Raw genomic sequence first — 12,250 nt, 5'->3', positions numbered from 1 at the left:
TAAACATTCAGCCAATCATCAAGCATTCTATTGCCCATTCACTCCCCCTCCTCTTTCACTACTTACCATGTATACTCTAAACAACCAGCACTTACCATATATACACTAATATATAGGAACATCACAAGCTATTGTAAGGATTACTTAAATAATATGTATAAAGCACCTTGACAATTTCATTTATTTTTTTACATGGCTACTATCAAATTAAATAATAGTAATTTTGCAACCCACATTTCCAACATTTGATGTCAGTATGCAAGAAAGTTTTGGGTGTAAAAGTAAAGCATGTCTGTAATTTTAATTCAGCAATAATGTGCATCCCAAGTGTCAGAAACAATGATATGTACATCTAATCAGAACTTATCTTTGTGAGTATGTAATGTGAAAAACTTAGTATATAAAAATAACAATGACCACAAATAATTTTATTTCTTCTCTCCCAGCCCTTACTTCCGCTGAGGCTCAAAATGTACAAAATGGAATATTTCTTTATATATTTTGTGAAAGACAAGAGTTTAGCAAGTGATCAAGTAGTGCTTTGAAATGCTAATTCATAGAACAGTGCTGCCTAATACCCATGTCACCAAGTTGGCTCAGAAGGATGCCATGGTCCATACTATCACAAGCCTCTGAGAGATAAAGTAAGAATAACACGGTTGACCTCCCCTCTCCTTCTCCCAATAAAGGTCATCCATGAGGATGACCAAGGCTGATTCAGTTACATATCCAGGCCTGAACCCAGATTGGGATGGGTCAAGATAATCTGTTTCATCCAGAGGTAAAATGTCTAGATTCAGTACCCTAAATTAGTGTTCTTCAACTCTGGGTCCCCAGATGTTGTTGGACTATAACTCCCATGGTCCCTTGACCAGTGGCTAAGCTGGCTGGCTGGGGATGACAGGGGTTGTAGTCCAAGAACATCTGGCAATGCAAGATTGAAGAACAGGGGTGGCGACCCTGGACTTAATCTTAAATAGTGTCCAGGAAGTGGTGCAAGATGTAAGTGTCGTTGAACCAATTGGGAGCAGTGACCTTAGTACTATTAAATCAAACCATACATGTAAATGGCCAATTGCCACGAAAATCCAACACTTTTGACCTCAAAAGAGGAAACTTCCCCAAAATGAGGGGATTGGTAAAAATAAAGTGGGAAGACAGAGTCAAGAGGATCAAATAAGATGGGGGATACTTGGCTCAGCAGTACGACATGTGAGAAGGATCTTGGAATTGTCATTGATCACAAGCTGAATATGAGCCAACAGTGTGATGTGGCTGCAAAAAAGGGAAATGCTATATTAGGCTGCATTAACAGAAGTATAGTTTCCAAATCGCGTGAAGTACTAGTTCCCCTCTGTTCAGCACTGGTTAGGCCTCATCTTGAATACTGCGTCCAGTTCTGGTCTCCGCACTTCAAGAAGGATGCAGACAAACTGGAACAGGTTCAGAGGAGGACAACAAGGACGATCAGGGGACTGGAAACTAAGCCCTATGAGGAGAGACTGAAAGAACTGGGCATGTTTAGCCTGGTGAAGAGAAGACTGAGGGGAGATATGATAGCACTCTTCAAGTAATTGAAAGGTTGTCACATAGAGGAGGGTTGGGATCTCTTCTCGATCGTCCCAGAATGCAAGACATGGAATAATGGGCTCAAGTTGCAGGAAGCCAGATTTCGACTGGACATCAGGAAAAACTTCCTAACTGTTAGAGCCATGCGACAATGGAACCAATTCCCTAGAGAGGTAGTGGGCTCTCCGACACTGGAGGCATTCAAGAGGCAGCTGGACAGCCATCTGTTGGGAATGCTTTAATTTAGATTCCTGCATTGAGCAGGGGGATGGACTTGATGGCCTTATAGGCCCCTTCCAACTCATCTATGATTCTATGAAATCACTTGAAAATGTTTGGGAGATGTTTAAAAACACAATATTAAAAGCTCAGCTGGAGTGTATACCGCAGATCAGGAAAGGTACCACCAGGGCCAAGTGGCTGCCGGGATGGTTAATGAGCAGTCAAATAAGCTATTAGAGGAAAGAAGGCTTCCTTCAAAAAATGGAAGTCTTGTTCGAATGAGAATAAAAAGGAACACAAATTCTGTTAAAAGAAATACAAGATGACAATAAGATATGCTAAAAAAGAATCTGAGGAGCACATTCTAACTTCTAGACTTAGATAACATCTTACTTTAAGATCAGTAGAAACAGTCACCTACCTACTAGTTTCAGATGGCATTAGTCTGAAACCAGTCTGAGAGTATTTCTGTTTACCAGGACACTCTTGCTATTGGTCCTAAAACAAAGGAATTTCAAAGGGATCCACTGGTATGAAATTGCCCAATTGCAATTCATCAAGAAGTTTAATTCTATTCATTTGGGTCTGAAAAGAGGTAATGGTGGGTTTCCTGGCTCACTACAGGTGTTAATTAACTCAGCATTGCTAAGTTTATAATGTTATCACCTAATCACTGCTTTTGCGAAAGGTCACTGCTTAGTTTGCATGTATTCAAGCCCTAATTGAATTGTCACTGTTTATACTTTTTGTATTTAATTTCCCTCTGATCCCACTGCTTAGTACCTCCCCCCATGTGTATATGTGAATTAATAACCCTGCAACTCATAATACTTCATGCATCTGAATAATGGGACTTGAATTTATGCTATAATTTGTTTGTCTTTTAAGGTGCTGCAAGACTTTTTGCTGTTAATTGGATTACTTGCTGCTCAATGCAAAACTATTTCAAGATGAAGAACCCGCAGAGACAAAGAAACAACACTGGTAATCTTCCCGTATTTTGAAAATATCAAATCTTGCCAGGTAATTTTTCTGCTATGTAAATTTTGACCAAACTGCTGGAAAACTCTTATGCACAATTTCCCAGCACAGATACATTTTCTGAGTTTTTCAGGGCAAGATGGACCCCGTTTGAATCAAAAGGATGTATGGTGAGATAGAATACTTTTTCTGCTGATTAACATGTCAGAGATGAACTACATGTTATCTTTTGGAAATATGTGTTCTGAAAGTTGCATTTGCTAAAGTAATGCAAATTTACTGCATTTGCTAAGGTATGGTGGGAGAGGACATTTGTGAGAACTGGCAAATGGGAGTAAGGGATCTTGAGCACTCCTACTTTCACTGATGATATCCTAGAAATTTACATCTGATTTCAGACCCTGGCTGGAGGAGGAAAAAGACACCTGGGGATATGTTCAAGAGGAACAAGTGGGGGGGGGAGAAGGCAGTGACATTGGTCTTCTGGTGTTTTGCAATGAGTCCTGGAAACTTTGCCCTTCCCCCATTGAAAAAAAGTTTAAAAATATTTTCTTACAGAGGACTAGTTATGCTACAAAACATAGTACTGATGAGACCCTGGCCACCACTGTCTTAATTTGGCTAGAAGCGCTTGGCTTACTTTTTTAACATGTACATAAGCAGCAGTTCTTGCCAATAGATTGCTGGTGGGGCAGAGGGACCAATCCATATACAGTGTACTGGGTCCCGGAAATCCTGATGGCACCCCATAGCTGTCAACAGCCAGCGTAAACCCTAACAACCAGAGTTTGCTTTTTGTCCTCTAAAAGTCAGCCTACTTTTTTATTTAAACAGGTACATGTGTGTGTATAAAAGTGTATGTAAATTGTGTGTCCTGCCTGTGCAATGCCTGAGGGAAGGGCTATTATTTATTCTGCACTCTTTATTTTTCTTATAACATCTCAACAGAGTACTGGAATGAGAATCAGATAAAGACTCAGATAAGGAGATAAAGAAGCCCTTACTCCCATTACCCTCACATTAGCCATGCATATGTTTAATATTGTTTCTAGCCCCTCTTTTCCCAGGCAGGGTAGTATTGGCTTCAGTGTATTTGATGGGAGCACATACATCAAAATATAAATTTAAATAAATAAAGACTGCCTCACCTCCACTATGCTAATCCCACTTACCTGGGAGTAAGACCCATTTAATTTCATAGGACTTACATCTGAGTAGACATAGTTAGGATTGTGCTATAAGTCACACTAGTTATTCAAAGCCCTTAAAACAAATAAATATGTTAAAATAATTGGCACGAACAGTTGTAAAGGGCTGATTTGTTTCCTGTGTGCAAAAGTTGAGAAGTCAGGTTAGACTGGTTTCTAAGGGAGAAAAAAAAACTTGTGTGCTAAAAGCAATATCTGTGTTTAAAACCAAATGTTCTCCTGCGATTACTATTTTTATTGTTAAATATTCCCCTACTGGTTCCTATTAAAATTTTGAAATATCCAGCATAAATTGTTTTGAGATATTTTCTGCAAAGGGAGATCTAAAATAACAGCTAAAAGGTTTTGTAAAGACAGATGGGTTGTATTCCCCTCAAATTAAAAATTATTATAATGTAATTGTTATGTCATATGAACTTTTGATTTACTGGAGGTAATATACTGTATTGGCCTTAGATCAACAATATATTAACTAGTACATCACAAGAAAACACTTCTTACTACTGTAAACCCAATCACAAACTGTTTATAATACCTCATAGTTAGGCATTAAAAGAAAATTATATCTATGATCATCACTTATCATGACAGCAATATTTTATAAATGAAATGAAATGAATCTTTATTGCTCAGAGCCACAGGCTACCACAATGCAATATTTTATAATAAAGAGATACAGAATAGAACATTACTAAGTAGGCACAATCTCAATGCATTATTTAGGAAAATTATTCTGAATTTGAGTATTAAACAAACATTATGGAAAAAGGCCAGCAGCGCAGTTCATACCACGATAAACAGAAAAGAGGCAGGAGGAAGCATTAGGGAGGATTCTTGCAGACAGATATAGGGAAAATTCCTCCTGTGACAGTGTCAAAGATGATGATGATCATCATCATCAAGTTCATACTTAGATAGCACTTGGCACTGAAAAAAATATTCAAGAATTGAAGATGTAAACTGGAGGTATGGAAGTGTAAGGGAATATATAGCACATATTTATAGGTATCCTGACTCTCCAGGAAATGATTTGGGAGAATATTAGGACGTAACTGGATATAACCTAACATTTGTCCCAGTAATAATTTTATTTGGTAATATAAATTTAGAGAGTATTCAAGATGATACAGAGATGATTAATCATTGACTAACACCAGATAGAATAGCCATTAGCTATAAATTGAAACACAAAGACCCTCCCTCAATAAGAGAATGGATGTTGAGGGTATGGGATTTGGTATATATGATATGATAAAACAAATATTATTAAGATGTGAGAGCATAGATAGGGAAATAAAAGCTTTATTGAAAACTAGTCTTTTTTGTACTTTGTACTAACAAGGCACAGGATAAGGCGCAGCCATAGAATTTATTATGGATCATGTAAAATTATTAAATTATTATTAATTTTAATAATTATTGAATTAAGTTAATGATAAACATCGTTAGAAAGAAAACCTTATTAAATCTGTCTAAGTTGAAGGTCTGAGTGAGACGATATATGAATTTAGTAAAGTGAAATTATGTTCTGCTAATTTTTATTACTCATGGATTGTAATCCAACTCAAGGAAAGCCAGCGGAAGTGGAGCCAGCGGAAAGGTCTGCTGCATCCAATTGCCATTTGGGAGCTGCTGGGCCGGCTTAATGCTGGCTCAGCCAGCAGAGCTGCATGCAAGGACCAGAGAGCACAAGACTGCGCTCCCAAATACCCCTACTGGGGAGTAACAACCACAAAATTCAAGTCCGCTTGTCCTCAGCACACAGACATAGGAGTTAGCCGCCAAAATGGCAAGGAAACAACAGGCTCCCAGTGGAGTGCCTGTTGCTATGGCAGCAGCAGCAGCAATAGCCACCCTCAGGGAAACACAGGGGACAACCCAGGCATCCTGCCAATGCCCACCACAAATAGCCAGAAACTCCACACACAGCTCCTGGGAAGCGTCCTGGGATCAGCAGCAGTGGAATGCGCACGCGCGCACACACACCATGGAGTCAGGGTGGCTGTGTAGCAGCCACAACAGCAGCCATCCTGGCAGCAGAGCACAGCATGCATGCCCACCACCCTCTCCACCAATCACATGCATGTAAAGGCAGTGCGACTGGTAAACAAACACACGTGCAGGCCACCACCATGCACACATCTCCCTTGCACCCCCAGCACATACCCCCTCAGCACCTCTACTTGACACAAAACCACCTGCCACCCCAAAGACCACGCATTACACATGGGAAGATGTAGAAAGAATGTTTATTGAAAGGCCCCAAGCACAGAGACATCACTGCAGCCCCAGCACAGAAAGCAGCCAGGGAGGAAACCCCCTGCCATGCCTGCCCCAGAGACACCATAGCACATCCTCACTGGTGTCTCAAGCTGGGGCGGCCCAGCGGATGGGCACCCCATGCCTCCTCCCCTGCCTCCCCCTCAGCAGCAGCGGCATGCCCCTGTCCACCCACCTGCCTACCCACTGCCGCCCTCCATGCACCCTGCAGCCACGGATATCACCAGACCCATCGCCCTGCACAGCCTCCAGCAAGGGGCAGAGATAGAGGTCATTGCAGACATCTCTGCCGCCGCCGCTATGTCATTCAGCATCTGCTGTGTGTGCTGGTGGAGGGCCTCTGACTGACCCTGGGCAGCTGGCACGGCCACATCCACTGAGCCCTGCACACCCCGCACGGACACCATCACCACCCACAGCTGTGTGGCTACCTCCCCAATGCCCTTGCGGATGGTGTGCACCACAACTGCCGCCTGCCAAAGGCACCAAGCCTCACAACAGCTATCCTCCAGGAGAGCCCACAGCGCGGCCAATGTTCAAGAAAGCAGCAGCGCAGGGTGAGGGCCCCTGGCATGTGGGCACAATCTCTCCCCCTCATCCAGGCCAGCTTCTTCCACAGGCACCCATTCCCCATCTGGCTTGCCATCACCCCTCTTGTCAGGCACCCTCCTCCTCCTCCTCCACCACCATGTCCTTCCCCACACCAACATCCCTTGTCTCTCAGGCACAGGGGTTGTGGGGAGGCTCTGGATCTTTGTTGCTTGGGCTGGGGCTGCAGGCGATCCCACCCAGAGGGACTCACTGGGGGAGAAGCTGGCAGGTAGGAGGGCAGTGCATGGGGTTCGAGCACCAGTGCCAAGGGTGTCACGGATGGGCCTGGCACCTCCTGTGGATTGGGGGCAGCGGGAGCTGGCACAGAAGTGATGTGGAGAGTCTGCAGCAGCGGTTTCTGTGGCAGCTGCCACATCAGCATCGCCCCCTCTGAGCACGAGGGAACCTGCAGGGGGGGGGGAGAACATCAAATGGAGGAAACACCTGGGGTCAGACAGGCACGCACCCCCGACTCAGCATGGCAGGGAAGTTCCCCCCCCCAGGTGCTGGCAGCAACGAGCAACTCACGGCCTGGGGACAGTCCCAGCTGGAGGGGCTGTCTGACAGTGAAGCTAGCAGGTGGGTCCTCAGCAGACTACTGGGCAGCAGGCACTGGACTGAGGGACTTGCTCCAGTGTAGCTTGGCTCAGCCAGAGTTCCCCTGCATCCAACTCCCTCAGCCTGGCATAAATGCAAGCTGGATTGCTCCCTTCGGTGTTGATTGTAAAAGAAGAGTTGAGATTAAGAAAAAACATAAAAGATTGCAATTTCTACTGCCTAAGCAGCCTTTTCAGTTGTGGCTCTTCATTTGTGAAATGCACTCCCTAGTGAGGCCCAGCCAGCACTTTTGTTGAATTTTTTGGTGCCAGGTAAAGACTTATTTTTTTCTGCAGGCTTCTGGTAGACTAAGAATATACTGTTTGTTATTAGTGTGCTGCCAAAGCTTCCTGTGGCTGTTGTGGGGGTGGTTTTTGTTTTTATGTTATAATTATTTGTGTTTTTAACAGTGTTGTAAGTTGCTTGGAGACCTTTGGATAACAAGCGACTAACAAACCTTATAAAAAATAATCATCATAAGCGGTTTTCATATTTTAAAAATGAAAAAACATAGGATGTAAAATGGATGCCTTTTTGTAGAATAAAAGTGAATGTCCTTTAAGATGAATTGAAACCTACATCTCAGAATACAGCAAATTGTCTGGGATCCAAAGAGTTACTTTAGATATGCCCAAAGGCTTGGCTTGGGAGTGCTCTCTGGAATTTTTGGCTTTTTTTCTTTCAAGAATAGAACCCCTCCTCAGGCCATATCACACACTTTTTGAAAGGACCCTCTGTTATGTAAAACAAAAGCTTTTGCACTTGCAAGGAAAGCCGATTATATAAGAGCCTGTGAGCCCTGCCCAAATGTGAGAGATGGGACATTGAATATTGCAGACTTTACTCACAGCCTAATGGGCTGGTCAAATTATCTTCAGCTGAAGCTAACCCAGCAACAGTGTATTTTCCCCCTCATTCCCACCACAGGCGGCTTCATTTTCACTGTGGAAGAATATCCTGTAGACTGTGTAGATGTACTGCCTTCAAGTCGATTCCGACTTATGGCGACCCTATGAATAGGGTTTTCATGAGGCTGAGAGGCAGTGACTGGCCCAAGGTCACCCAGTGAGCTTCATGGCTATGTGGGGATTCGAACCCTGGTCTCCCAGGCCATAGTCCAACACTCTAAGTCTAACCACTATGCTACGCTGGCTCTTAAACCTAGAGAATAAGCTAAAAAGCACAACAGAAGGGTGGGTGGGAGAAATGTGCCTGAGGGATAGACTGTAGTGAGGAAACCTCAGGTGGGGCCATGATTTAGCATCTCAATCACAGAACACTTTTGCTCTTAAAATTGGATCTCCAGCCCACATTTTATATTTAATTTAATTTAATTATTACATTTATATCCCACCTTTCCTCCAAGGAGCTCAAGGTGGCATACAAGCATGGTTTTCCCCCTCCTGATTTTATCCTCACAACAACCCTGGGAGGTAGGTTAGGCTGAGAGATAGTGACTGGCCCAAGGCCACCCAGTGAGCTTAATGGCTGAGCAGGGATTGGAACCCTGGTCTTCCAGGTCCCAGTCTGTCTAACCACTACCACTTTATATGTGATTTGGCAGAAGAAAACCTGCGCTTAAAGCTTCAGTCCTGTCATCATCATGTACAATTTGGCCCATATTTCAGTGGATGACAACAGACCATCCTGATTTTAACACTCTCCCATGTTAGCCCAAATGATTAGTCATCTTTGAGCCAAATTTCTGAGAGCTTCCTTTTAGCATTTCCCAAGACTATTTATAGACCCTTTTATATATTTTTGGCCCATAGCCCAAAATCTGACTGGTTATTTCAAATCAGTATTTGATTTTTCATCTCTACAGCTTTTGACCCTCTTCTTTCTGCTTTCTAAATTTTCTTTTCCCTCTCAGTCCTGACTCTGGCCATCTCCTCTTTCCCCATTTCCTAAATGAATGGTTGCCAGATCTCAGGGTTTAAGCTGAAGTTTCAGGGGTTTAGCCTCCTTTTTAGACTATAGAAAGCTTCAGCTTAGGGAAGGAGTTAAATCTCATGGAGAAAGAGGTCAAACTATTTCCCACAGGGCCCATTCTCAGCCTTCTCTCCCCACCGCTATCCATTTTAGAGATTAACCCACCATTCCTTTTCCTAACCTGTTCTTTACTATTAATATTTTCTCTTTCTGTGGAGGAACAGCAAGAGAGGTGATACATCAGCTGTATCCATACCTGGATGGACATAGCTTGGCCTTTTGTAACCTCTTGTTTAGACTGTTACAATGTGTTGTATCAAAATTGTCCAGAAACTGCAGTTGGAGCAAGATTATTAATGGAGATGGTGTTTCAGCCATATTACATCGGTGCTTTCTCAGATGCATTGGCTTCAGGTCCATTTGTGAGACCAATTTAAAGTGCTGGTCTTAACCTTTAATAAAGCCTTTTCCAGCTTGGAGCCAGGCTACGTGAAAGATTGTCTTCTCCTGCATATATCTACCCAAACTTTGAGATCCTCTTCAAAGACCCTACTCCAGGTGCCCCTCCAAATGAAGTGAGGGAGGTCTCTATTAATAAGAGGCCTTCTCAGTGGTGCCATCCAAGATTGTCTGCAGAAATATTTCTAGGAGAGGGCAAGGTCTATGAATTGTTACTGCAGATCATTGGCAGCCCACTCCACCCACCATTACATTTAGAATTCGGGGGGGGGTGCCCCTTGCCCCCCTGCAGACACACTTGGTGGCATCCCAGCTATGGAATAACATCCCCAGAGAAGCTTGTCTTGCACCTTCTTTATGGTCTTTTAAGTACTAGGTATAAACCTTTTTATCCACCCAGGCCTTTTAAATAACTTGTGGTTTTAAAATCTGAGCTCTCATTATTTAATTTATGATTTTTGGCTGTGCTACCAACTGGTTTTATTTCTTTCTCTGCTGGAAATAAATATATATATAAATGCTGCTTTTGTTTTATGATATTGCATTTTGTTCTTTTATTTTTTGTGAGGCTCCCAGGGAATGTTATGTTATTGGACAGCCTTCACAAATATAGTAAATACAGTTATAACCATCTATTTTGAAAACATAAAAAGGACAGTGATTCTGAACTGGCAATCGGATGTGAACTATTTTTTAAAAACATGAAAGCTCATCCCAGAGGTCATAGGATCTGTTCCCTCAGTCTCAGCCTCGAGAGATTTGGCCATCATATCTAAATCCCTACCTTCATTTCCTGAGTCTCTGCTGCATCACTTTCTGCTGGGTTTCTGCTTCCCTTCCTCCTTCTCTCAACATTTTGCCTGCCTAGCCCTCTTGTAGGATCCAAGCAGCTGAGCCAATGGCATCTCAAAACTGTTACCTTCAAAAAAAAAGTTGGAAAAATTCTCTATTATACCACTTAGCATTTATCTAGCTCTTTAGAATGCTGTTGGTGATTTACACATATTATCTCAATGTACCTTACAACAAACCTAGAGAAAATGGAAATGGACTGCCTTCAAGTCGATCCCGACTTGTGGCGACCCTATGAATAGGGTTTTCATGGTAACAGTATTCAGAGGTAGTTTTTCCATTGCCTTCCTCTGAGGCTGAGAGGCAGTGACTGGCCCAAGGTCACCCAGTGAGCTTCATGGCTGTGTGGGAATTCAAACGCTGGTCTCCCAGGTCATAGTCCAACACTCTAAGTCTAACCACTATGCTACACTGGCTCTTAAACCTAGAGAATAAGATATAATATTTCCATACTGCAGTCTGAGAGACAGGATGATGATTGACATCAGTCTGGATTTCCTATGTTCATCCATGGAAGCCATGAGCCACAGCCTTCCTGAGTCACAGTCTTGGACTGCAATTTTACGCACATTTACTTAGCAGTAACCTATATTAAACTCAATCTGATTTCTCAGGAAACACAGACAAGGCTATAGCAGAGAACTTACTTTGAGTTGTTTAATGAGATTCTCCTCCCTCCCCCATTAACTGTGCCCAAGAGACATTACAGTGGCAAAACTAGAGATGATGGAGGAGCAGTCTGAATGAGGACTGTGGCATGGAGGGTGGCGGGCATGGTCCCAATCTGCTCTCGCCCCCTTGTTATTTACATTAGGAAAGAAGATTCCATTGGTGCTAATGAGATATATTGCTTCCAAAAGCTGTAGCCTTAATTTTTGTGCAATCCTAGGTGTTTGCTTAGATCCATGTTCAGCAGAGCTTCGTCCCAGGCATGTAGGCAACAAATTGCATTTTAACAGAAACTGACCAGGTAACGTTTGGGAGGGAAAGTCCCTTCCTTACTGTTGAGGAACAGAGGGGGGGGGGAGGTATATAGTTATTTTCGACTTGTGGGGCCTGGGACAGTTTCAGAGTGAGTTGAGACTAGGCATTTCCTAGGACCCCAAAACTAGCAAAAGGCCCATCATCTCAACACAGTTGCTCTTCTCATTTTACCGAGGACGTCCAAGGTCATGAGATAAATTTTAATTTGCAGCCCTCCGTTGCAAATTAGGGGCTCACTAAGCATTTCTTACCTGAGGGTACCAAGATTCCTGGAGTCAACAACACTGTGCAGATGTGTGTGTGAATTATGTCGGTTCTTCTGACGTGGTGGATAATGAGGAAGGAATGGAAGAAGAGAATCAGAGGCTGCATACCTCCGAGGGAAAACAGGTGAAGAGAAGAGGAAGTTGCTTAACTCGGGGACTTAACGCCCCCCCCCCATCAGGGGCTTGATAAACCAGTTTCTGCTGCTTGTCTGGGACTACAAAAACGAGACTGGGAGGGCAAGGTTATCAAGCACCTGGCAGGCTTCCAGATATGGCTGCCGGTGTTTTTATAGTTGGTGGGCCACGAGT

This window comes from Rhineura floridana, chromosome 1, assembly GCF_030035675.1.
Source record: "Rhineura floridana isolate rRhiFlo1 chromosome 1, rRhiFlo1.hap2, whole genome shotgun sequence".
Classification (NCBI taxonomy): domain Eukaryota; kingdom Metazoa; phylum Chordata; class Lepidosauria; order Squamata; family Rhineuridae; genus Rhineura; species Rhineura floridana.
Note: the sequence above shows the minus strand (reverse complement) of the source record.